Source organism: Scyliorhinus torazame, chromosome 5, assembly GCF_047496885.1.
Source record: "Scyliorhinus torazame isolate Kashiwa2021f chromosome 5, sScyTor2.1, whole genome shotgun sequence".
NCBI classification, from domain to species: Eukaryota; Metazoa; Chordata; class Chondrichthyes; order Carcharhiniformes; family Scyliorhinidae; genus Scyliorhinus; species Scyliorhinus torazame.
Window position 1 is genome coordinate 277,756,404 of NC_092711.1, and position 25,594 is coordinate 277,781,997.

Sequence of the window (25,594 nt, forward strand, 5' to 3'; positions counted from 1 at the left end):
AGTTCTGCATGAAATGTCATTACATATTTATAAGAATGAAAATACATGCAAGCAAAATATCAAATATTTGGGAACTTTCAAAATCAAATGAATACATGATATGAATATTTGATTATGCAAATTCTATGTAAATAAAGTCATTTTGACATTAAAATCTCAGAAACTTGCAATTACTCAATGTCTAATTAATTCAGAATCATTTTATTGAAGTTATCTGTAATCACAGCACTCCTGTTAGAAACAGTAGGCCCTGAAATAATGGTCGTCAGGCTGATTCAGTGGCACGATCTCTCCCTTAATTACTTTTGAGTTATACTCTATGTCAGGAAATCATTAAAGGAAGGAAAAATGGGATTGTGGGAGGGTGCTGCATGTCCAGACTCAAGTAAAACCTGCTGTTGTCAATATTTCAGAGGCAAGGTACAAGATGACAACCCATTGGCAATGAATTACTGTTCGTAATTAGTGTTGCCACAATTTACCAGTCAGTGACTGCATCAAAGCTATTACTGTTCTGAAAACCCTGAAGACTTTTTTTTATCTTGTGATTATTAGGACAGATTGATTGCATACAATTATGCAAATATCTAGAGAATAGACTGTATTATCTGGTTTTATGTTGCTTTCAATCTTTTTGCATTTTCATGATTTGCAATGACAACAGAAAGACTGAGTAGTTAGCACTGCACTGACATTGTATTTTTTCCCCCTCAGGAACACTCAGGTACTTGTTGAGGTGGAACTGAAACAGTAAGTGGACTACTTTTAATATTCAAGCTGTACTTCAGTTACCTGAGCTTAAGAGTTATTGAGGACAAAAAAAACATTTAACGGTAGATCCTTGTTATCAAGGCAGCAAGCTCATTATAAGTATGTATAAGTATAAGTCACAAAATCTGTGGTGAGAAAAGCCTTTTGGCCTATCAAGCTTGCTGTGTTCAAGAATGCATTGAGGCAATTTTGATTCGACAATGGTGTGAACAAGGTGATATTAGATCAGCCGTCCATTATACATATCAATGAATTAAAAGTTGTGAGATATCCTCAACAGAGAGTCAATATATCATTGCCTGTTGTATAATGCCTGCAAATGTTAAACTTACTCCCATGCATGATTCTAATGGACTTCTCCATCCCCACCATTTTACAAGCCCATGCATGACTTTCTTGGATTTCCTTTGTTCCTACCTTCTCTTGCATTTCAAAGAACATTGATATGTGCCTCAGAGGTAAGCATCTAAATCAATAGAATCAATACAATGGATGAGGAATTGTAACTCTGATTGTCAGAAAAAGAGCAGGGGAAAAGATAAAATATAGCAACTCAATTTTTCACTTTCTTCCCACCTATCTGCTTACAATGTCATTAGTTTAGCTGTTGGATGAGTCTTCTGACAGACTCTAGTAGGACAGATTCCAGCAGGACTCCATTTGATAATTGTCAACCAGAAATTAATGCTAAGTCATAATCATGGCAGTTTGAATGCATGTGGGGTAATGGGTTGTATTTTAACCCATTCCAAAATGCAGTCACCACCATCTCTGTCGTGCCAGCTTAACCTGTCAAGAAAATAGGGAGAAATGTTATGACAATTTTCTTTCTTCAAAAAACTTCCATAGAGTGTCTAGATGAGCAGAGGTGTTTCTCTAGGCCCCACAGAGAACCTACAGGTGCCTGCTGCTGAACTTCCATCACAACTGTGAGATCCTTGGAACACCCTGGGCCGGATTCTCCGGTCGCCGAAATCGGGCTCGGGAATCGGCCAGAGAATACCCGTTTCCGACCAAACTGGGGGCGGAGCTGCTTTCGCGATGCTCCGTCCCCACCAAAGCGGCGTACTCGCCGCCCCCCCCCCCCCCCCCACCCCCGATGCTCCACCCCCGACCGGCCGAGTTCCCGATGATGTTGGTCGCGTGTGGCATCATCTGTCGGGAAAGCAGCATGGCGGCTGCGGACTCAGTCCAGCACCGCCACAGTCGGGGGAGGGCCAATCTGCGGGCAGGGCGGACTTTGTAGGGGCTGGGGCACTGTCGGGGGGTGGTCCGGGGCACGCGAGCCGGCCAAAGGGGGGGCACTATTTCGCAGGCTGAGTCCGCGAGCAACCGGCGCCATGTTGCATGGCGCAGCTGCTTCAGGCCAACTGCGTGCGCATGCGCAGCCACAGACCTGGCAATTCTCCGGGCCATATTGGCAGCTAGAGCTGGGTGCTCTACGCTGCCCTACGCTGCTCGGCTGCTAGCCCCCAGCCAAACGGTAGGTCGGTGTCCGTTTTGCGCCAAATTTTCGGTTGTAAAATGCCACCGTTCCCACGCCGGTGTGGGGACATAGCCTCAAAATCAGAGAATCCAGCCCCCTTTCTCCCAAACTCACATGACTGCCTTCTTCCAATTGTTATGGGCACTCTGCAATCCTCAATCCGTGGACCTCCCAACTCAACCAGCTGCTGCTTTGCACTGTAACTCACTGAGAAGAATTGACTCACTAGATTCAAGGTTTCAATATCTCAGAGTAGATGAAGGGTGGGAAAAATAATCAAGATTGGCGTGCTTCCATCCTGGGCAGCTTGTAAATTCTAAGAGATTGTGGGATAAGGAAGGGAGCAAGATGGGCAAATGAGGAATAGGTATAAGCACACCACATTTTTGGTGATTATCAGACCCATTGCAGGCTGCACCCCTTTCCTTCATGAGGATAAGCCAACGTGCCCCTCTTAAACAGGAAGTGCATTATGCCTGGAGGAGTTGCTGGTTTTGACTTGGGAAGACAGAGGTTTGGGAGTTGCAAGATTTTATAATGCTGCACTGCTTATGAGCAGTGCCTGTTCTGCCTCCAACTCAGTGCTTCTGACTACATCTCTGCACCACTTTCTCCTACAAGAAAGAAGGAATTGTGGCAGTAAGTGTGATGCAATGAGTTTGCATCGTGGTTGGCACGGTTGAATAACCGGCAGTGTTTCTAAGGTGTGAGATGTGGGTGTGAGGCTTATAGTAGTGCTGTGTTTATAGCTGATGGGTGTGTGTGAGATTAAACTATGAATGTGAGGTATGTGTCTTGGTTGGTAAAGATTGACACATGCTGCATGGGAATATGTTGCATTCAGCAGTGTGTGGGTCTGATGGTCGAGTTGGTAGGATTGTTGAAAATGCGTTCACAGGCCTTGACCACTCATGTGAGATCGTTGAATCTTTTGCAGCACCACATCCAGGTCCTTGGGTCAAGATGACTGGCTTTGACTGCCAAGATTATCTGGTCCTACTGCCTTTGAAATGTTTGCCTCGAGGGTTTCCTGACCATCCTGAAAATAGATTACCCCCAACCTCCTCTCCACTTCCAAGGCTTCAGGAAGCATCAGAAAAGCTTGGAATTCATTTTCTGCCATGTTGAGACATTCATCTCTCTTTTTCAGGTCAAAAGCAGTTGTAGAATGACTCAAAGCACCAACCAGAATGCACCATCCCTTTAAGAAATTCAGGTTTGTTTTAAGTAGCGCAGGCTAGCTTTAACTCATGTTAACTTCTCACGATTTTGTGCTCCCTGCTCAGATGTGCAGTGACTCAGTGGTGCATTTAGTGCTGGCTACACGTTGGAATCATCAAAATTAGAAGCCATCATTAAGTTTGCATTTTGCTTGCATCAGATGCAACGGGCATGGAGTAATCCTGCAAGCAGAACCCTGTATCCATTTTTGAGCCCTGTTCAATTTCATGGCCAGTCTATTTGCTCAGCAAAAACAGCCTATCGATATAAACCCCACCGATGTTAAATGGGTATCCCAAAATCCAGAGGATAATTTGGAACACTGGTTTTTAGCGGTGTGCATTTTCAATTTGGTGTACTGTGAGAAAAGATGTGCAAATCCGTGAGGAATAGTCCAGTCATTTTGTGATCAATTAATGAAGAATATTTATTAACATAAAAGAAAAATGCATGATGAGTAGGTCTGCAACACACTATAATAGTAGACTTAATGACACTGATGATGGCTATGCGCACACAGTGTGTATATTATCGTCGCTCATCTCCAAGAGCCTCTCACAACTAGATTACCAATTATTCCTTTCTCATTACACAATACCCAGTCTCGATTGGCCTGTTCTCCAGTTGGTTCCTCAACGTATTTGTTCAGAAAACCATCCAGTACAATTCCAGGAATTCCTCCTCTACTATTGTTACTAACTTGATTTGTTCAGTCTATATGTAGATTAAAGTAACCCACAATTACAGATATTCCTTTATCACATGTTCCTATAATTTCCTGTTTAATGCCACCTTCAACATCCCCACTACAGTTTGGGGTCCATATACAACCCCCACTAATATTCTTTGCCCCTTGGTGTTCCTCATCTCTACTCATACAGATTCCACATCATCAGAGCTAATATCCTCCCTTACTATTGTGTTGATTTCCTCTTTAATCAGCAAAGGATCTCCTCCACCTTTTCCCTTATGTCTGGCCTTCCTAATACTAAATTGCCCGAGGTGTTCAGTTCCCATCTCTGATCATCCTCTGCCAAGACTCCATAATTCAGCCAAGCGTTCTTAATGGGGCCATCCAGGTACTAAATAAACAGAAACAGATGAACAGACATCTAACTCTCCAAATGGGATCATTATGAATGCTTGGCAGAGCTCCGAGGCTCACAAATGCATTCGGAGTTCTGCTTTGACAGGTGGAAGTGGACTGTTAGTTTGATTGATTGACATCTTCATAATTTATTATGGCTTTGTTCTATTTTGTCAATGTATAAGTTTATTTGTGCAAGATTAATAGTTCATCTGTTACTGATTTCATCAACACCATTGTCTGGCTGAAACTTTTATCGGGCATTGAGACCTGACATTTTTTTTCTCCAAAGCATATTTTTGAATGTCTTTTAGTTTCAACATTTTAAGACTCGTCATTGTTTTAAACATCTCATTTATTCGGTGCATGATACTTAGTGAGCAAGGGGGCTTGGAGGCAGCATGGGGGCAATTTATTTATATTGTAGCCATTCCGAATAATACCACATCAATCCCTTTTCTGCCAAATATCTCATTAAGAGCATTCTTGAGCTTGCCAAACTCTATCCATCTTTATTATGTTGCTGGACAATCTGTCGCATATATTCATCACCATGTGTGTAATACAATTAAACATAAACTGTTTGTTTACCCTCTTTGGAGCACATTCATTCCATTTTTATCATTTTGTTCATGGATGCTATAGCAACCGAGCTATTCCCAATGAGTAGGTGGTATACACCAACTAACTAAAGTATTTCTGCAGCCAAGCTACAATTACAACCAATTGTTTATTCCAGTTGCTTGAAACAGTGCTTGCATAGTTTAATCACATTACAATTACTTAGCCTATTGCAAGCCCCAGGATGTGCTTGCATTTATTTCTGTTCATTATGCCTTTCTGATGTCAGAAAACAAGGTTGGCCCTCATATCCCATGTATATCCAGTAGTTTTCCAGAATTATTAAAAATGGAATGACAACAGAGGAACCTTGATTATACATTATTATTTTTTTAAATTACTGAATTTTTTTGCTCTGATATTTTACATTTTCTATCTGTAAAACTAATAGAATCTTATTGAGAAAGGATTTAATTTTGTTTGTAGAAAGTAAAGGTCACAATGAAGATTTTGTCAAGGGTTGAAACTGCAACAACAGAAAAACTTAAGATATAAAACAATTTTTTTGAAATGGAGTTTGATTTTATCGGAATTAACTTGTGTGAACTTTATTTACAAATATAGATAGAAGGCAATTAATACCCTATGTATGAGGCTCAGAGGAAAAAACTGAGAGCTTTTTTTTGTCACAGCTTGAGCTGAATGTAATCGAGAAAGGACAATGTACGACATTAAAGCATTCTGAAATGAAATCTCTGTGGGACTTCAATACGAGTGTTTGAAGAACAGTCAGGATTTCCCACGGAAGTAAATTTGCAGCCAGTTGTTTTTGAAATTGCTTTTCTATGAAGGTGGTGCATTTAAACAACAATCAGCAAAAAAGCGGCATTGTTTGCGTGGAGAGTGGATTTGGTTCCATGCGGGGTTACCTGCTGATACCTAGGACTGGCTGCCTCATTTAATATACAAAGAAGCAACTTTCTTTTCAATGCTGACGTGCTACTCATTTTAAGCAATAAACTAAAAACACAGAGATTTTTTCAATACACACATTCAAGACTCAGCTTCACAAAAGGTTTAGGATAAGTAATTTGCTGCGGCAAATAGCTGGGAAATTGCACAGGTAGTTGTTCCTGAGGGTGGACTCCACCATGATGCATCATCTGCTCCAATATGCAAGTGATCGTCGTGTTGTCTCCAACCTGGTCTTAGCTGCTCAACCCATCATGCTCTCTGCTGAGTGTACTGATTCATAGTGACTGTCGTGATGGGTGTTCTGCTATACAGACGAACCAACACGGTTGTAGATGGTACAACTCTGTTTTATTACTCTTGATAACAACATCTGTAAAATTATGACTGTGGTTCGTACTTTACCCGTTAACCTGTGGACCCAGCCCTAACACTATCTTAGAGAGGCACTCAGCACATGGTGTATGTCTGAGTGGCTTGCTGTGAGCTCTGTGCCCTGAGCTGTCTCCTGCTGGAATGAGCGGGAACTGTGGTGTTCCCCGTTTTATAGTGCGTGTGCTCTCACTGGTGATTGGCTGTGATGTTGCGTGTGTGTTGATTGGTCCGTTGATCTGTCTATCAGTGTGTATGTGTGTTTGCACCATGATATGTTTATCTGAATATCATGACAGTGACCACCACATGCTTCCAGGAACTATGAAGTAAAGCTACACTGCAAGCTACTCATTCTATACCAGGTAAATGAAAAATTGTTTGGGGCTTAATACTGACCAAAACTGCTCAGGACCAGGGGCCAAGATATGCAAACTAAAGGTTAGGGAAATAAAACCACAAGTCAATTCAGAGGTTTATTGGTCCATCATAACTCATTCCTCTGATACGTCACATTTAACCATCGTGGCACCTAATTCTATTTCGAATAAGGTTATTTTTAATCTCCATTAGCTTGTTTGAGAGATTGTTTCAAACATTTATCCGTGTCTGGCGTTTGTGGATGATGTTGAATGAAAATCTTTTGCTTGCTATTTAAATGGAGAGGTTTTTTAGCAGCTCAAGAAACATTTGAGGAAGTATGAGTTGAAGACATTTGTGAGTCGATTCATTATCTAGAACATGGGGCGGGATTTTCCGACACCCCGACGGGTCGGAGAATCGCCGGAGGGGCAGCGTGAATCCCGCCCCCACCGGCTGCCGTATTCTCCGGCCCCCCCAAAACTCCCGTCGATGTGAATCGCGCCACCCGCCTCGGAGAATGGCGAGGACCGGGGTGACGCAATGGGCCCCGGGGCCTCCTGAATTCTCCGGGCTGGATGGGCCGAAGTCCCGCCGACGTGACCACAGGTCACATCGGTGAAATCAAACCACCTATTTAACGGTGTCAACCAGTCGGGGGGGGGGGGGGGGGGGCGAGTGCCTGGGAGGAGAGGGTGCATGCTGGGGAGTGGGGGGGGGGAAGTGCTGGGGAGTGGGGGGGGGGCAGGTGCTGGGGAGGGGGGGGCGAGTGCTGGGGAGGTGGGGGGGTGAGTGCTGGGGAGGTGGGGGGGCGAGTGCTGGGGAGGGGGGGCGAGTGCTAAGGAGGAGGGGGCGAGTGCCGGGGAAGCGGGGGCGAGTGCAGGGGAGGAGAGGGCGAGTGCTGGGGAGGAGGGGGTGAGTGCTGGGGAGGAGAGGATGTGTGCCGGGGAGGAGGGGACGAGTCCTGGGGAGGGGGTGGTGCCTGCCAGGGATGGGGGGGGCGGTTTGGGGAGGGTGTTCGCCTGGCCAGGTGCCAGCTTCCAACAGTCGCGACCATGCAGCCCATGGCACCTGGCGGTGGGGGCGGGGGGCGGGGGGAGCAGGGGGGGGGGGGGGGGTCTGGGCAGTGATGACATGTCGCCTATCCCCCCACCCCCACGCCCTGCGGCCGTTATTTTTGGTCATCACCCAGCGATGTTGGCCGCCGTGGCAGGAGCCGCACTTCTACATGTTGCCCTGGGGGAGCTGGAGCAGGAGCGTGCCAGGGAGGCGGCGGAGGCTGCCGCAGAGGAGCGTGCTGCAGGGAGGCAGGTTGCAGGTGCCCAGGCTGGTGGGCCGCCCGCCCGCCAGGCGAGGAGGAGGTGGTGGTGCCACAGCGACGGAGACGCCCGATGAGGCCCCGTGTGTACCGGCCTCGCTCGTCGAACCAGGACCTCACGGACCGGGCATGCAGGAGAGTCTCCGGATGAGCGAGGAAACTGTCGCCCATATCTGCCACCTGAGCCACACCTGACACCGCGGGGCACTGGGGGAGGATACACTCTCCCTGTGGCTTTCAAGGTTACGGTGGCCCTGAACCTTTATGCCACGGGGTCATTCCAGGTGCCGAGTGGGGACCTGTCCGGCATCTTGCAGGCATCGGTGCATCCGTGCAGTGACAGACGCCCTATATGCCATTGTAGACCGTGACATCCAGTTCCCTGTGGACCGGGCCTGCGGCGGCCAGGATGCCCATGGTCCAGGGGGCGATCAATGGGATGCACGTCGCCTTGCGGCCACCTGCGGATAACAGGGCCATGTTCACGAATAGGAAGGGGACCTATTCCATGAACATTCAGGTGGTCTGCGACCACCGCATGATGATCCTGCAATCTGCGCCCGGTACCCGGGCACTGTACGTGACCCATTCGTATTGGCGCAATCTTTCATCCCCACATCCCCATCATGTTCGAGGGATGCCCCCCCCCCCCACCCCCCCCCCCCCCCCCCCAGCTGAGGGGCTGGTTGCTGGGCGACAGGGGTTAACCTTTGTGGTCGTGGCTGATGACGCCTATACGGAGGCCACAGACTGACGCGGAGAACCGCTGCAACGATGACCATGCAGCGACCAGGGGTGTGATAGAGAGGGTGCTTTGCCTGCTAAAGATGCGCCTCAGGTTCCTGGACTGCTCTGGAGGGGCCCTCCTGTACCCGTCAGATAGGGTCGGCCGCATCGTTGTGATCTGCTGCATCCTGCACAACATAGCCCAGCAGAGGGGCGATGTGCTGAAGGCAGAGGAGGGGAAAGGGGAGGTGCAGCAAGACGAGGCGCAGACCTCCCCAGATCAGGAGGATGGGGGGCAATGGTCAGGACAGACGGGCTGGACATGGACGGGAGGCTGCCCACCGTTACCGGCTGGGCCAGCGGGCACATGACAGGCTGATAGCCGCTCGGTTCACAGACTAGGGGGGCATGGGAATCGGCGCGTATGGGCACAGACTGCACACTACGGCACCAGTCTACCACCCTCACCCCAACCATCCACCACCAACCACCCTCACCCCACCCACCCACCAGCCTACCACCCTCACCCCACCCACCCACCAGCCTACCACCGCCACCCCACTCACCCACCAACAACCACCCTCACCCCACCCGCATGCACACCACCCCTGCATTGCACATCCACCTGCGGCACAACGAGCTGGGCTCACACGGTCGCCGGTGGAAGCGTGTCTATTGCAGGCCATGGAGGATGATGACAACCCGCTCTGCCATGAGCTCTGGGCTCTACATCATTGAACAATGTCTGACCCATGGCCACAGTACCACCTTCCACCCGGACCGTCCCTGCATGCGGCCGTGACCCTGCAGCGCACGGTCCCGTCGTCTGCCCGGGGGGATGGCGAGGGCGGCCCGGGAGGAGGGGGGGGCACATTCACCTGAGGCCGAGGTCCTATCACCCCTCACACACACACTGGCGCTCACCTCACACCACCCCCCCTCCCGCACGCATCGGACAGAGCACAAAGGCAGCTTCTGTAGGTGTGAAAATGATTTTAATAACAAACAGTTCATACACGTGCCCTAGCCCCTATAACTAATCTGTGCCCTGCACCCATGCCAACTTCCTCAGTGTCTAATTTTTAGGCCTTACAGGCCCTTTGACTATGTCCAGGTGGTTCCCCAGACAGTACAGCAGAACTGGAGGTGGACTCCTGTGATTCCTGCCCTGTGACTCGGGACCACTTTGGCAGCCGTTTCCTGGGGCATCCTGGCCTAGATGGGCCAGGCTGCGGCTCGGGCGTCTGGGATGGCGAGCTGCCAGCCTGTCCAGATGCACCTGGGATGGAAGGGGGGGAATCGGAGGTGTCGCGGTGTTCCGGGACCTCCCCGACAGGGGGACCCGGAACAGGCCCCAGCACCTCCTCCTCCCTTGGGGTGCCCGATGGTCCCCGGGCCTCTACATGGGTCAAGGATGCGAACGGACCGAGCATCCGACATTCCCCCGACACCTGGCGCTGCCAGTCCTGGAGGCCCGTCCTGGTATCAACTAGGGTCTGCAGGTTTGCAGCCATGGAACTTAGGGAGTTGGCCATCCCTGTCTGTGTCTGGGCGACGTCGGCCAGCACGTGGGCAATGGTGCCGACGCCCTCAGCGATGGACTGCTGAGACTGGGCCACGGCCTGCAGAGACTGAGCCATGGCCTGCTGAGACTGGGCCATGGCCTGCTGGGACTGTGCCATGGCCTGCTGAGACTGGGCCACAGCGTTGAGCGCCTCTGCGATCTGCTGCTGGCCCTGGCTCATGGCTTCCTGTGAGAGGGCAGCCATGTCCTGGGCCACGGACGCCGCCCGCACGGAACGCCCCAGGCTTTGCATACTGCGACCCATGTCTGACACCGTCGCACCCGTGCGGTTTCGGCCTGGGTGGCACGCATGACAGGCACCACTCCCTGCTCCTGCACGCGTGTGGACTCCTCCACCTGCGTCTGCAGCTGCCGCATGCTGGCCGTCACCCCTTCGGTCGTCCCTTAGTCCATGACTGTATTGGGTCTATGGGTGGGTGTGGTAACGCCAGGAACCCGGGACCCAATCTGGGCAGCAGATGGTTGCTTGCGCCGGGCTGCCCTCCGACCGCCCGGCCCCTCGGCTGCTCCTTCCTCCACCTGCGTACCGGGACGGCTGTGTTGTGCGCGCCAGTTAGTGTCCCAGGTGCCTCATCGCTAAAGTGCCCAACCGAGGTGAGTGTCGCTGCGATGGTGCAGGGTGTAGGAGATAGCAGTGGCGTAGTGTCATGCTCCTCATCCGACTCGGAGTCCAGGGTCCCCTGGAGTGGTGATTCTTGTCCATCCGTCCCCTTTTTGTGGGTGTCGTGTGCGACAGTTTTGTGTGCGTCAGTGTCCTGTGCATCGGTGTCCTGTGCGTCAATGTCCTGGGCATCAGTGTCCTGGGCGTCGGTGTCCTGGGCGTCAGTGTCCTGTGCGTCGATGTCCTGGGCGTCGGAGTCCTGGGCGTCGGTGTCCTGGGCGTCAGTGTCGGCGTCAGTGTCCTGGGCGGCAGTGTCCTGGGCGTCAGTGGTCCTGGGCGTCAGTGTCCTGGGTAGGTGTGTCCTGGGTAGGTGTGTCCTGGGTAGTTGTGGCCTGGGTAGGAGTGTCCTTGATCGGCTGCGACGGGGGCCTGTTCCTGTGGCTGCCCCCCTCGTCACTGTGTCGGGCCCGCCGGCGTCGCCGCACCCGCACTAGATGGGGGCATCGTCTCCCTGGTGCACCGTGTCTGTCCCTGGCTCGTGGCCGACCTGGATCACCCTGGGGGCGTTGTATGCCTGATGGGCCGGGTCTGTCCCTGGCTCGTGGCTTCCCTGGATCGTCCTGGGGGCGGTCGCCATCTGCGGGGACGGATGGGTCGACGTTTGGTCCTGCAACAGACAATACAGCATGCATGGTTATACACGCAGACAGGGGTAAGGGGCAGGGGGGATATGGGGGAAGGGAATATAGTGGATAAGGGGGATATGGGGGAAGGGGGGTATGGTGGACGAGGGGGATATGGGGGGTATGGGGGAAGGGGAATATGGGGGACGGGGGATATGGGGAAGGGGATATGGGGGAAGGGGGATAAGGGGGATATGAGGGAAGGGGGCAGGGGGATATGGGGGAAGGGGGAAAGTGGGGCAGGCAGTGGGGGGTCTCACTTCTTGGTGCGTCCCTGACCTCTGCATCTGCAACCTCCCGGTCCTCGAGTCCGCCTGCAAGTTCCAGGGCCCTCTCCTCATAGAGTGGTTGCAGTTCGGGCGGACCCCCTCCGGTCCTCTCACGCTCCTGGTTGTTGTGACCACGCTTCTCCTGTGGGGGGCGGGAGGGGGGCAGGGATAAAGGGGAACAGTGTTAGGCAGACATATCATGCAGACCAGCGGTTGTGTGTATGTTGGCAGAGGTGCACAACCCATCCTGCCACTGCAGCCTGCATGGGTGAGTGCAGCCATATCAGTTGCACCTAGGGCTGTGCCGCCCATCGGAGGTCGGGGGGGGGGGTCAGCTCACCTTGGATGCCCTGACAAGGTCATTGATCTTCTTGTGACACTAGACACCAGTCCTTGCTGTCACGGCCACGGCACTGACGGCCTCTGCCACCTCCCTCAACATGCGCCGGCTGAGGCGTGGTGCGACCCTGCAGCCGTGTCCAGGGTACAGGGCCTCTCTCTTCTGCTCCACTGTGTCCAGGAGTGCCTCGATGTCCCGCTCCTGTAACCTCTGCGCTGCACGGCGGGCGGCCATTTTGACGGGTCTCCGGGGGGCGGGGGGGGGGGGGGGGTGGCGTCCTTTGTGCTGCGATGCAGCGCGGCGTCACTGATGGCGTGCGCATCCGTGATGGGTGATGCCGTCGTGAATGGCGTCACGCCACTGCTAGCCCATTCCCGGCCGGAGAATTCGTGACGTTTCGGGGGTCCTACGCCGGAGTCATTCGCGCCGTATTTGCCGCCGTGTTCGGGCCATCGCGCCGATTCACGGAGAATCCCACCCATGAAGTATGGAATAAGTGACCACTGTACATATGAAGACTGTCCAGTCCATCAACTGTAGAATCTTTCTTCAGGAGATTAAATGTGGTAGATATTTGTGCTACATTTGAAAGATGAAAGATGGCCTTTGGTGAATGGCAAGGGTAAAATTGCTTTCTTTAAAAAAACACTCTTAAACATGAGGTGAAAAAAGTGCAGGGTGCATCAAGATCAATAAAAATAAAAGTGGGTCAAAATAAAGGGGCTCAGTCGGCAGATGCCGGAATTGCTAACCGCAATTGGGCGGAGAATCACACATGGGCCAAAAATCAAGGCCGGCATCGTGCGTCCAATGGAATGCCGTGCTCCAGTGCCTTGACAGCAGTGTGAATGTGTTTTACACCACACAGTGGCTTGAGCATGCAAATTGTACAGTGAAGGCTGTTGGCACATCCTTAACAGGCCTGCATTCTCCGAGCCTCCTGCAATGATCTGCCTCCGCTCGGCGGAATTACCAACGGCATGGTTCACTTGTGGCATTTAAAATCAGGAAACAGGCATCTTCAACACCCATGCCCCACAAGAGCAGTCTCTCACCACTGTGTCCCCCCTCACCCCCCAACTCGGCTCACCTCTACAGCCAGCCCAGCCCATCCTATCCTTCACAACCTTCAGACACAGCACCCAGTCAGAGCTCAGTGTTGGTCAACAGGTGTTTATTGTCATAAATACAAGTATTGTTATGTAGACCCTATCGTTAATCTATATACTTCACCGGTGCCAAATAAACTGGTGTCGAACTTCCTAGCTTTATGTCCCCTAAGTGGGTCCCTAGGCAGTACATCACAAGTGGAGGCAGCTGCTGTGATACCCGCCCTGTTACTTGGGTCCCCTTGGGTGGCCGTCCTCTGCAGTGACCTGGTCTGGATGGGCCCATCAGTCCTCTGGGTGTCACAGGTGGCTTCATGCCACCCTGTTCTGCCCACGGCCTATTGGATGCACCAGGGCCAGGTGGGGGAGATTCAAATATGCTGCAGCGCTCCGGTACATCCCCTGCGGGAGTCTCTAGCACAGGCCACATCACCTCCTCCTCACTTGGGGTGCCCAATGGCCCCCAGGCTACTCCTTGGGACAGTGATGTGGCTGGAGCGAGGTCTGGGAGCTATGCCTTCAGCTGGCACTGCCAATCCTAGAGGCCCGCTCTCAGCTCGACCACGACTAGGGAGCACAAGGACTGTGCCACTTCCCTCTGGGACTGTGCCACATCAATCAGTGACTGTGCCACCTTCCTCTGGGATTGTTTTAGATCAGCCAGCGCCAATGCATTTGACGCCCGGAGCTATGGCCCGTTCTGACTGGCTGTGCTCTGGAGCACTGCAACAATGCCCATGCAGATCTGGTACATGGCTGTCTGTGGTATTGCAGCCCTGTCCTATGATTCTGCCACTGCCTGCAGGCTATGCCCCAGGCCTCGACATCCTGACCCATGGCCGATACCATCGCACCCAAGGCCTCCACCGTGCATGCCAGTTGGAGGTCTTTGTGGCATGCATGATTGGCACCGCCTCCTGCCCCTGCAGGCTGTTGGACTCCTCCAACTGCACCTGTAGGCAGGATGATTGCTGACACCCCTTCATGTAGTCCCTGGACTGTGCCTGTATCTCCAGACTCATCTGGGCTTCTGGAAAAGCCAGTCCCTGGGATTGGGCCGCCTCCGACTGTCTGCCCCTCTCGGGGTTTCCTACCTCCACCTGATGTACCGCTGTATGTGTGTGGTATGCACCACATAGTGCTCCAGGAGCCTCTTCACTTTAGTGGCCAACCAAAGTGAGTGTCTCTGAGATGGTGGAGGGTGCCAGTGATTTTTATTTATTTACTTATTTTAAAAATAAATTTAGAGTGTCCAATTCATTTTTTCTAATTAAGGGGCAATTTAACCGTGGCCAACCCACCTACCCTGCACATCTTTGGGTTGTGGGGGCAAATACGGGGAGAATGTGCAAACTCCACATGGACAGTAGCCCAGAGATGGGATCGAACCTGTGACCTCGGTGCCATGAGGCAGCAGTGCTAACCACTGCACCACTGTGCTGCCCCGAGGGTGCCAGTGATAGCAGTGGCGAGAGGTCGGTGTCCCCGGAAGTGTCCTCCGGGGTGTCGTGGGGCTGAGGCTGGGGGTATGGGTCACCAGCAGTTCCTGCCTCGTCACTGGATGTGTCCCGGGGGTGCGACCAGGTGCAATGCCCTCTGCTGTGTGACAGAGAGGGGCCACAGGTCCAGCGTGCCTGGTGGGGTTTGCCCATCCTCACCCAGCGCTGCCTACCGGACTACCTGATGGGTGGTCCATTACGGGTGGGGGTGCCTGTTGGGCGCCACATGGGGGGGGAGAGGGTGGTAGGTTTTGGGGGGTTGGAGGGTGATGGTTCTGGGGTTGGTGCCAGGGGCAGGGTGTTGACGACTAACACTGGCTGCCCGGAGGAGGTGGTGCAGCTTCTTTCTGCACTGCTGGCTGGTCCTGGTGGTGGGACCCAGGGCTCTCACCGCCTCTACCACCTGCCGGTGGCCCAGTTGACATCCACGGTGTGGTGATATACATCACTGTAAGTACACAAAGGGTTAATGTACATACACTACACCTAGCTAGACACTAGAGGGAACACCAGAGACATGACACACAGTCAACCAATAGGTCAGTAAGATAGGACACGACCAATGGGCAGTCACGATACACACAGAGGTGACACTACCACAGGAGGGCATTACACCAACCCATATAAAAGGTCACATAACACATGCTCAGTCTCTTTCCAGTGGAGACTCTCAGTGAGTACAGACACAGGGTTGATTGAGCATCATTCCCACCACGTGGATTGTAGCAGACTGGTTAGTTAGTCTGAGTAGCTATAGAAGGATTAACAGTAGAGTCGAATCCAAGTAGGAGAATCGTTAACAGTAATAAACGTGTTAAAGCTATCTCCAAGTCTGAACCTTCCTTTGTCAGAGTGCACATCAAGGAAGCAGCTTATGCTACGACAAGAGCATAACAAAACACACGGGTGGCAGCCTCCTTCCCACTCTGGGGAACAAGGTGTTCCGCCTCCCATCCACGGCATCCAACTGGGCCTTTAGCTCGGCGTCTGCGAACCTTGGTGCCGCTCTTCGGGGTGGCATTTTCTTGGCTGGAATGAAAGTATGTGGGGAGTGGAATGCTTATATGCAGCTGCAGCTTGTCAGGCTCTCGAGTGCTAATTCTAACCCCGGCGAATCACACGCCGGCCTGTGTTGGAATTGCGCTAGTTCCATGTGGTACAGGTGCTAGCCCATTAGGATGTCCTGAGTCCCTCTGGGACCGGCGCTGCTATCAGGATGATAGACCCCCACCGATTCAGTCAGTCTCTGAAACGGAGAATCATACCCACGGTGTTTGAGTCAGCGTGAATGTGTGAAACCTTATAGAGAAAACGGAATGACTCAGAGCATGAAGTGAAGGTATTTGCCAGTTCATGAGTAAGTTGGAAAGCACATTAACTCAGTGCTTTGATTTTAAGTAATGTTTTTTGGGTTAGGCCCATTTATTGAATAACGTTGCACAATACAGATTACATTGATGCCAACATGATGAATAGAGCTGTACCTGTACTTTTTTGTATTCCATATTTTGTAAGAGTGTAGTTCAGTTTTTCATGCAGCATATTTTTTATGCTGAGCTTTCTGTCTGTGACCAGCTATATGGTGTGACAACATTCTTCCATCACAGTATGCATGTGAACACGGTTGGGGCGGCACGGTGGTGCAGTGGTTAGCACTGCTGCCTCAAGGCGCTGAAGACTCGGGTTTGATCCTGGCTCCACGTCACTGTCCGTGTTCAGCTTTCACATTCTCCCTGTGTCTGCGTGGGTCTCACCCCCACAACCCAAAGATGTGCAGGTGGATTGGCCACGCTAAATTGCCCCTCAATTGGAAAACAAAATAATTAGGTACTCTAAATTTATTTTTTTAAATGTTAACAGGATTCGTTAATCAAACAGAATCTTTCAACAACCTCACATCATTGATCAGGGAGCCATGTGGTCAGAGCTCCTTGGAATTCTTTATTATGAAAGTTCAGCGAGATTGCTCAGGCAGTTGTCAAGTAGGAAACTGATTTTATGGATTACCTTTGGATTATTGCTTACCAAAGTTCTTGTTAACCATTGAAATTTAGGACAATTGTGATATATTTGTAAGTAATGAACAATGAGAAATGCAAAGTTTTGAGAGTCGTACAAATAATAAAGTTTACACCCAAATTGGTATTGATCAGATTATTGCACTTGTTGCCAACCCTGTGCTCGTTCAAGTTAATTGTCATATACATATTCTCCTTAAATAGATAACCTTTCATATCTGCATTATTTGTAACTGTCTTACTGAAAAACTGAAACTGAAAATCGCTTATTGTCACAAGTAGGTTTCAAATGAAGTTAATGTGAAAAGCCCCTAGTCGCCACATTCCGGCGCCTGTTCGGGGAGGCTGTTATGGGAATTGAACCATGCTGCTGGCCTGCCTTGGTCTGCTTTCAAAGCCAGCGATTTAGCCCTGTGCTAAACAGCCCCTGCTTGTGCAAAAACCAGGAAAAAGATAAGAGGCGGGATTCCCCATTGCACGACGCAGTATTCGTGATTGGCGATCGGGCGGAGAATTGGTTCCGACGCTAGAATCGGGGCTGGTGCCAGTTTGACACCAGTTTGCGATTGTCCGCCCCCTACAAACCGGTATCATCGTGATGCGTGTAAGGCCATTGGCGACTCACTGGCCGGCCCACCTACGATGCTCCACCCTTGATGGGCCGAGTTCCCGACGGCGTGGGACACGTGTGGTCTGTGCCAGCGTGCCAGCTGCAGACTGTGTCTAGCGCCACCACACCCGGCCCCGATCCGTGCCACTGGCCGGGAGAGGCATCAGACAGGGTTGGGGGAACTGGTGGGGGGCGGCCAGGGTATAGGCTGTGGGGTCGTGGTTTGCGGGTTAAGTTGCGCACACGGCAGGCGCCATGTTGTGCGGCATGACCGAACCAGGTCATCAGCCACGCACATGCGCCACCCGAGACCCGGCCATTCTCCACCCATTTCGGCATGATCCGCAGGCATTTCACGTGGTGCCAGTGCTAGCCCCTCACCGGTACCAGAATCGGTGAGGCGGTCATTCGGATTTGCCGGTCATGAAACACTACCGGTCTCACGCTGGCATCAGCATTTAGCTGCAGTAAACGGAAAATTCCGCCCAAAGTCACCATAGTCCCAGATGACCATATCTTGCTTTCACCATTCCTGCTTTCCCATTTGATGGGGAGAGCTGACTGGTGGTGGTTTAACCTGAGGATCACCACATGGGGTGACATGGGAGCTTGTTAGGTGAATTGGACATTCTGAATTCTCCCTCAGTGTACCCAAACAGGCGCTGTAGCGTGGTGACGAGGGGATTTTCACAGTACCTTAATTGCAGTGTTAACGTAAGCATACTTGTGACATGAATACAGATTATTACTATTACCTCAGACGAGGGGCAAGGTTGAGAAGGCAGGGCCTTCGTGAATAACCTCAGCAGGTACAGGAATTGAACCTAAACTGCTGGCTATTATGAACCAGCTGACTAGCCAAGTGAGCTAAACGAGCCCCTCCCAGATCTATGTGAATTAGAAGAGGATGCGAACATGCTCTTCTATGATGACCCTACAAGCATGATCATCTTTTAAGCTCTCAGAGGGTTTAGCGCACTTTAGGGAAGAGGATGTCACACTGCTTGAATATAATACCAGAGCACATTTCCCTCTTCACAAGGCTTACGTTACTCTCAATGTTTGTCTCACAGATGAAAATTGTGAAGAGGATGATGCAGCCTCATTAAACTCTCTCCAATATTGTACTTATCTGTCAAACTCTTGTCCAGAAATATTTTAAAAGTACAAGTCAATGGGGGAGGATTTCATTTGTGCCGACAGCTGACTTTAATAGAGTAGGGAGCTTGCAATGCTTGTTCAAAGTCTCCGCTGGGTGGCTTGCACCATTTCAAGGCTTGAACCTCAGTCGGTAGGCAGTGGACACCAGAACCCATTAATTCACAACTCACCAGTTTTAGGAGGTCAAAAGGCAGTGGGTTTCTATACTTAGATGGCCAACCAACAGATCATGCCTGTTAGCATGGTGAAGCCAATCCAGTGGGTGTGAGAGCTGCATTAAGAGCTGGATTCTTCAATTCAGAGACTAAAGTGCTGGGGCCGGGACTGAATCGATGATGTTCTCTGACCACGGAATCGGCGCCTGTCCCGTGCAATTCCAGATCCGTTAATGGGCGAGCACCGGTGCCACATGGAACTAGAGCTATTCCAATTTAAAATGGGGCGGGATTCTCCATTTTTTGGACTATGTCCCCACGCTGTCGTGGTCTTTTATGCCAGGAAGGCTGGAGTCAAAGGGGGTGAAAGGCAGACATGTTAGCATGGTGCGTACCTCTTGTCATGATATTCAAACACACACATCATGATAGACACACCAACAGACAAATCAGAACACACAACACCACAACCAATGACAGAAAGATATAAAAGCACAGACACGACCCCCGGTGGTCAGTATTAGCTGCAGAGGAGAACCAGGACACATCTGTTGCCAAACACACTGAGGGAGACAGCACGTGCAGAGTATCCAGAACGAACTGTATTATAAGAGTTATAATAAAATAGAGTTGTACCACATACAACTGTGTTGGCTCATCTGTGCACCAGAGCACCCAACACCACATGGTACAGGAGTGGATCGATACCTGCCGGCATACCTCCGTGTACACAGACAACCAGCAGTGCCCAGGCATGATGTACGAGCTCCCGGTTCCGCAGCCGCTCCAGTGCCACGGCGACCTCCGCGAAAACTGGCGGCGATTCCGGCAAATGTTCGAATTGTTCCTGGTGGCAGCTGAACTCAAAGACCTGGATGATAGGGAAAAAATTGAATTTCTCCTCACCATCGCCGGTGCAAGGGCAAGAGAAATATTCAGAAGGTTCAGGTTCTTCAGGAGGCAGCAAAGGTACGATTACCAGGCAGTCCTGGGCAAATTCTCCAAGTACTGTGAAGAAAACGCAATCCAATCGGCACATAAAGGTAAGAAAAGCTGCAGTACTCACCTCGTGGCTGGGATCCCGGAGCCCGAATTCCCAGAGGCCGAAATCCCGGGCCTGAGAGAAGGCTGGGTCGAGGTCGGCGGCCATCTTGCTAAAGGTATAACGCTAGCACAGTTGCGCGAGAAGTGCGCAGAACCGGAAGTTTCGTTTGCGCATGCGCGAGATGCTGCGCATGCGCAGTCCAGAAAACGGCCATCGGTAAAGGAACAGCGATCTGAGCATGCGCAGTCGCTTCCTACGTGCTACATACCGAGCGTCAGGATGTCAGAGGCCCCAGACTGCACCAATTTAAAAGGGAAATGTCCCAAATCCAATTTAAAAGGGAAACGTCCCAAATCAAAAAAAACAAAAATCTGTTAAAGCTGTAAAACAACCTTCCCTCACCTGGAATGACAGCACAGTGCCGCAAATTGACCCAGGAGATGAATTTGACCTCCGAAGAACCCTCCGACAAGCAGTTACCTACGCACAAGCCGATGATTCCGACCTTGAATACTTCGATGACGATCTTTACAGTGTTTCCGGACCTCGCGAGCCCAATGATAGCTCCGTGGTCCTATATGACTATGACTCGGACGAACCTTTCGTGTTGCACATTGGCGGCCCCCACATTGAATCCGACGCAGATGCGGATTCATTTTTCGGATTTGAGGATCTTCAATCCAGCAGATATGACGTTCCAACTTATCAGTACCGGATGATGCTGCAGCCTGACATTAACAGACAGGGAGCGGTGCAAGCACACGGAGAGTGCCCTGCTGCCACACAGAGCGTGGTCCACGTCCCGCTCAACGTTCCCGACTCTATGAAAGAAGACATGCAAGACTCCAGAGTGCAGTCCTCGCATGAACCAGAAGTGACTCCAGTGTCACAAGCTTCCACAGCAAGCTCGTGGACAGACTCCACAATTGCAGAAATGCAAGACTCCAGAGCGCAGTCCTTGCACGAACAAGAAGTGACTCCAGTGTCACAAGCCTCCACAGAGAGCTCGTGGACAGCCTCCACGATAGAAGCAACGCAAGACTCCAGAGCGCAGTCCTTGCACGAACAAGAAGTGACTCCAGTGTCACAAGCCTCCACAGAGAGCTCGTGGACGGACTCCACGATGGAAGGAACGCAAGACTCCAGAGCGCAGTCCTTGCAGGAACTAGACCATGAGGGTCTAGCAACCTCTCCTGACCAACCAGCGGCAGACGATGCAAGTCTGCCATGCTCACGTGAACAGCAAGAAGGCTATAACAGCCTACCATGCTCCACTACACAGCAGCATGAACATGACGGTCTCTCATGCTACAATGAAGGGCACAGCGCTGAAGACTGTTCAAGCCCAACTGAAGACAAGCCAAAGGAATCGCCTCGTCCAAGCCCGAAGAAAAAAGGTTTATGCGCTGACCTTCAGGATCATTATAACCGAACAGAGATTAATAATGCTGCACGGCCACAGAAGGATGCTGAGGATTTGCTAACGAAATTAATTGAATGTTTAACTTGCAAGGAGCAGACTGAGAATTGCCAGTGTTTTAGTACGGATCGAAAAAATGGACAAGACATTGATCCTCAGGTAATGGAAATAACACAACCTGAATCATATCTACAGCAGGGACAAATGTCTCCCTTCAACACAACACCGCAAAATCCCAACTTCGGAGACCAGCAGTTAGTCAGTAATGACTCTTCAAACCTTGAGGGGAACATTAATTGCATTGAACCTATACACGCTCCACTGATTATTGAGCAGAACATTGGAGCAAGAATCCTGAGGACACCGACATCGAGTAGCCAGATAACGAATTTAAAACCCACAGCAGTGTCAAGTGAACCAAGTGTGCTTTCCACTAATGGTGAAGATGCAGATAAGGTCGACCCGATTATCCATTGTACCACACTAACCCCAGTGATTAAGCAGTTATGTATGGGGAGTATAAGGTGGGCAATTGAGAACAGTAAAAGAGAGACTGTGACTATGCCAGCCCCAGCAAAATCAGACCCAGAGACCATGAAGGCATGTACATTAGACAAAGATACACATGAGGCACCTGAGAAGAAAAGTGAAACGGAATGTTCTTTGGAAAATAGTACAATGTCGATAGAAACATTGGATCCTATATTCGAGACCATACCTATGGGAGAATTTGGGGGTAATAAACAAGGTTCTGCAATGTCTGGGGGAAGATTTAAAATTCCAAAGAAGAAAAGCCCAAATGAAGGACAACGGCAAGACAATGACAGTCCACCGACATGGTGTGCACCACCAGATGAAAACTCTGACAATTTACCCAACCCTAGTGAACAGCAAGCTGCTAATGAGGATCTATCCACGGGATGTGAGACGAGTGACGACAGCATCCCACTTCCCATGCAAAAGGTGCAAGGTGACAGACCTCGCCTAGTGCGTACCGAGGCACTCGACGATCACGGTGGGACCACTGACGACTGCGGTGGCAGCGCACCGCTTCCACCCTCGATGGCTCGACCCTCTCCACTGGTTGGTGCATTCCTGCATGTTCCGACTCCAGAAGTGCAGCTTCAGGGAATCTCGGCTGCCTCCAGTGAACCTGTTGGGACTCCGGACGGGGGGCATCGACGGAAGGCAGACCGGACTCCAGATGGGGAGCAGCCAAGCGCCGACTCTGATTCGCGCACGCCAGACCTTGCTCCGGACGGGCGGTGTCGCGGCCTCGGTGATGGCACGCTCAGGGTGACGGCGGATGCCACGGCGACAGGGAATGGATCGCGTGGCAGTCCCACTGGGTCGGCAGTGGCAACCAGCACCGGCGGTCCAAGATGGACACACCAATTCGCGCCATCGCCAGACGTTGATGCGAGCAACAATTCTCTCTCCAAGGCGACATGCTTCGACGTTTCTCTGCGGAGTCGCCCTTCCGGCACAGCAGGTGGCCGGAACCAGCGTACACGGTCTCGGCCAACTTCCACATCTGGCACAGTCATCGCCTTGCATGATATTAGTGATGGTGCTACTTCGATGGCAACGACCCATCGGCTACAAGATGCCGTCCACCACAAACATAAAAAGAAAAAGACTCCACCTTGTTCCTGGCATGCAGGGCGGATGGATTGGTGCGTAGGCGCAATCAGCGAGCTTTGCGCCGCCTTCCACGCTCGCAACTGAACCGTACGCACACGCCGGATCCTCCACTGGTTCCCAAGGATGACTTCGTGGAGATGCCACGGATCATGCCCCTTCCATCGCCACCAGAACCAAATCTCCACAGCTGAACCGGCTTGAGGACCAGCCCATTCTTGAGGCGGTCACCCATTAGACTGGACTTATAACGCTGTTCATACGTTCAAAAAGTCAAACACTTCTGTATTATAACCTGTTGTTGTTTATTGTTCCAGATATCGTCTGACCAGACCAATGTTCAAGTTTTTTTTTTTTCTCTCGCATCCAAGTTTTGTTATGGTACAACCTTGTTAGTGTGACGCACCCGACATCGCCCCATGTAAATAGTTACGTCATATACACACGCTGTACATAACACACACACACACTCTTCGATGCACTCACGACACAATTATATTTATAACCACGTAGGCACATATCTTTGTAAAAAGGGGGGATGTCATGATATTCAAACACACACATCATGATAGACACACCAACAGACAAATCAGAACACACAACACCACAACCAATGACAGAAAGATATAAAAGCACAGACACGACCCCCGGTGGTCAGTATTAGCTGCAGAGGAGAACCAGGACACATCTGTTGCCAAACACACTTAGGGAGACAGCACGTGCAGAGTATCCAGAACGAACTGTATTATAAGAGTTATAATAAAATAGAGTTGTACCACATACAACTGTGTTGGCTCATCTGTGCACCAGAGCACCCAACACCACACCTCTGTGCCCAACCAGGTCCTATTGGCTCCACAGTGACCCTGGCCTGCACTGCAGCTCCTGCCCCGGCATGTGACCCCCCCCCCCCCCCCCCGACCATCCTCATCCCCACACCCACCACCTGGTACTCTGCCCTCTGCATTCCTAGCCTCATTGTTGGCCGGCACCCCAGGGTCCGCTGGCCCCAGCACCTGCCCGTGCGGTCCTGTAGGGGCTACTGTAGGCATTGCCTGTGGGTGGACCGCGTGATGCACTGCCGCCGGGTGGCACCTGGTTGTGGGCAGGGGGTATTGGTGGGTTGTGGTGGGATTGCAGGGAGTGAGCTTGGGTGGGTGTACCCATACACCTGGTGTTGGTCTACGCAACCACGGGCCGCAGTGGGTGGTCAGTGGGATGTGCATCAAGGTGACTGTCTTGCTGGCCACGGTAATGGCAGTCCATGCCCAGAGATCCCGGTCCCAGGGTGGCACCGAGGCCACAGCCCATCCTCTGGTCACCTCCCGCTACTCACCCCCCCCTCCCCCCCCCGACCCGCAGATGCATTCCCCCACCCCCATCCCCTCCCGCTCCTGCAAGCCAGCCATGGCAGCGGCGAGACAGGAACTTGCGGTCACACCTCCGGGAACATGACCAACCTCCTCTTTCTCCCTCAGCAGCCACTGTGCCTGACTCTCAATTTTTAAACCACAAGTAACCTTGCTGTCATTAATTCTCCTGGTGCCCAGCCCCAGCCTCTACTTTCAGTCGAATTCTCCACCCAATCGTGTTTCCCAATTCTGACATCAGCCGACGGAGAATCCCACCCAAAATGTTTCAGGAGAATATTCAAGTTCCTCTTGGACCCCCAAAAAATGCCATTCCCGTCTATCCCGCAAAAAAAGATGCCTTTTCCTGAATGACCTGCAGTTTTTCTGGAAGAGACATTCTTTGGAAAAAGCCATGGCCTGGCAAGCAGGCCTAGGCAATCAGGGGAGAGGTGAAATTGTTCAATAGGCACTTCTGTGCACCATGGACCAGTTGTAATAGGGAGGCTCCCCCATCCAGCCCAGGAATTGCTGTCAGGGCTTACCTGGCAGTCTCTTGTTGCAGCAATGGTCACTCCGACAAGCCCATGGTGGAAAGTTGTCTTTAATTGGATGATCAGATGCTGGTGGGCAGTGATAAGGGCATTTAAAAGTTTATTGGATAAGCATATGGATGATAATGGCATAGTGTAGGTTAGATGGCTTTTGTTTCGGTGCAACATCGTGGGCCGAAGAGCCTGTACTGCGCTGTATCGTTCTATGTTCTATGTTCTATGATACCTGAGAATTTTCCAATAGTATGCCGCAGCAATAGGATCATATCGGGTTTGCTTCCTGATGTCTTCACCCACTGTATTACCAGCCACAGGCTATTGGATAGGGCCTGGAGATTTCAGCCCATTCATTATGTTTCTTCTTCCACAGATAACACTGGACACGTTGAGCACTTCAAACAATTTCTGCTTTATTGCAGAAATTAATAATTCTGCCAACTAGCTGCAAGAACCATAACTACAGCATAAATCCAAGAACAAACGTGCCAAATGAAAGATGATTTCTCTCTCATTGCTAGCCTTCAAACCCTGTTACCACAGCAATCTTTCTTGTCTTGCATCAGTACTACAACGATCAGTGCTTCAGTAGCCTTGCTTCTTTTGTTGCTCCTAAGCTGCAAATGAATTAACCTTCATGCCCTTATGCCTCCCTGCTACACGCTGTTTTGAAATTAATAGTAA

General features: G+C 51.2%; 1 long non-coding RNA gene across 3 annotated transcripts in view; it reads left to right on the forward strand.

Annotated features, from left to right (window-relative positions):
- The window catches only part of LOC140421159 (uncharacterized), a 1,249,163-nt gene that overhangs the window by 658,995 nt on the left and 564,574 nt on the right, over nt 1–25,594 (forward strand). For all 3 annotated transcript variants that reach the window (XR_011946678.1, XR_011946680.1, XR_011946679.1), the window contains one exon: nt 715–750. This is a non-coding gene — a long non-coding RNA (uncharacterized lncRNA). The remainder of the gene's footprint in view (nt 1–714; nt 751–25,594) is intronic.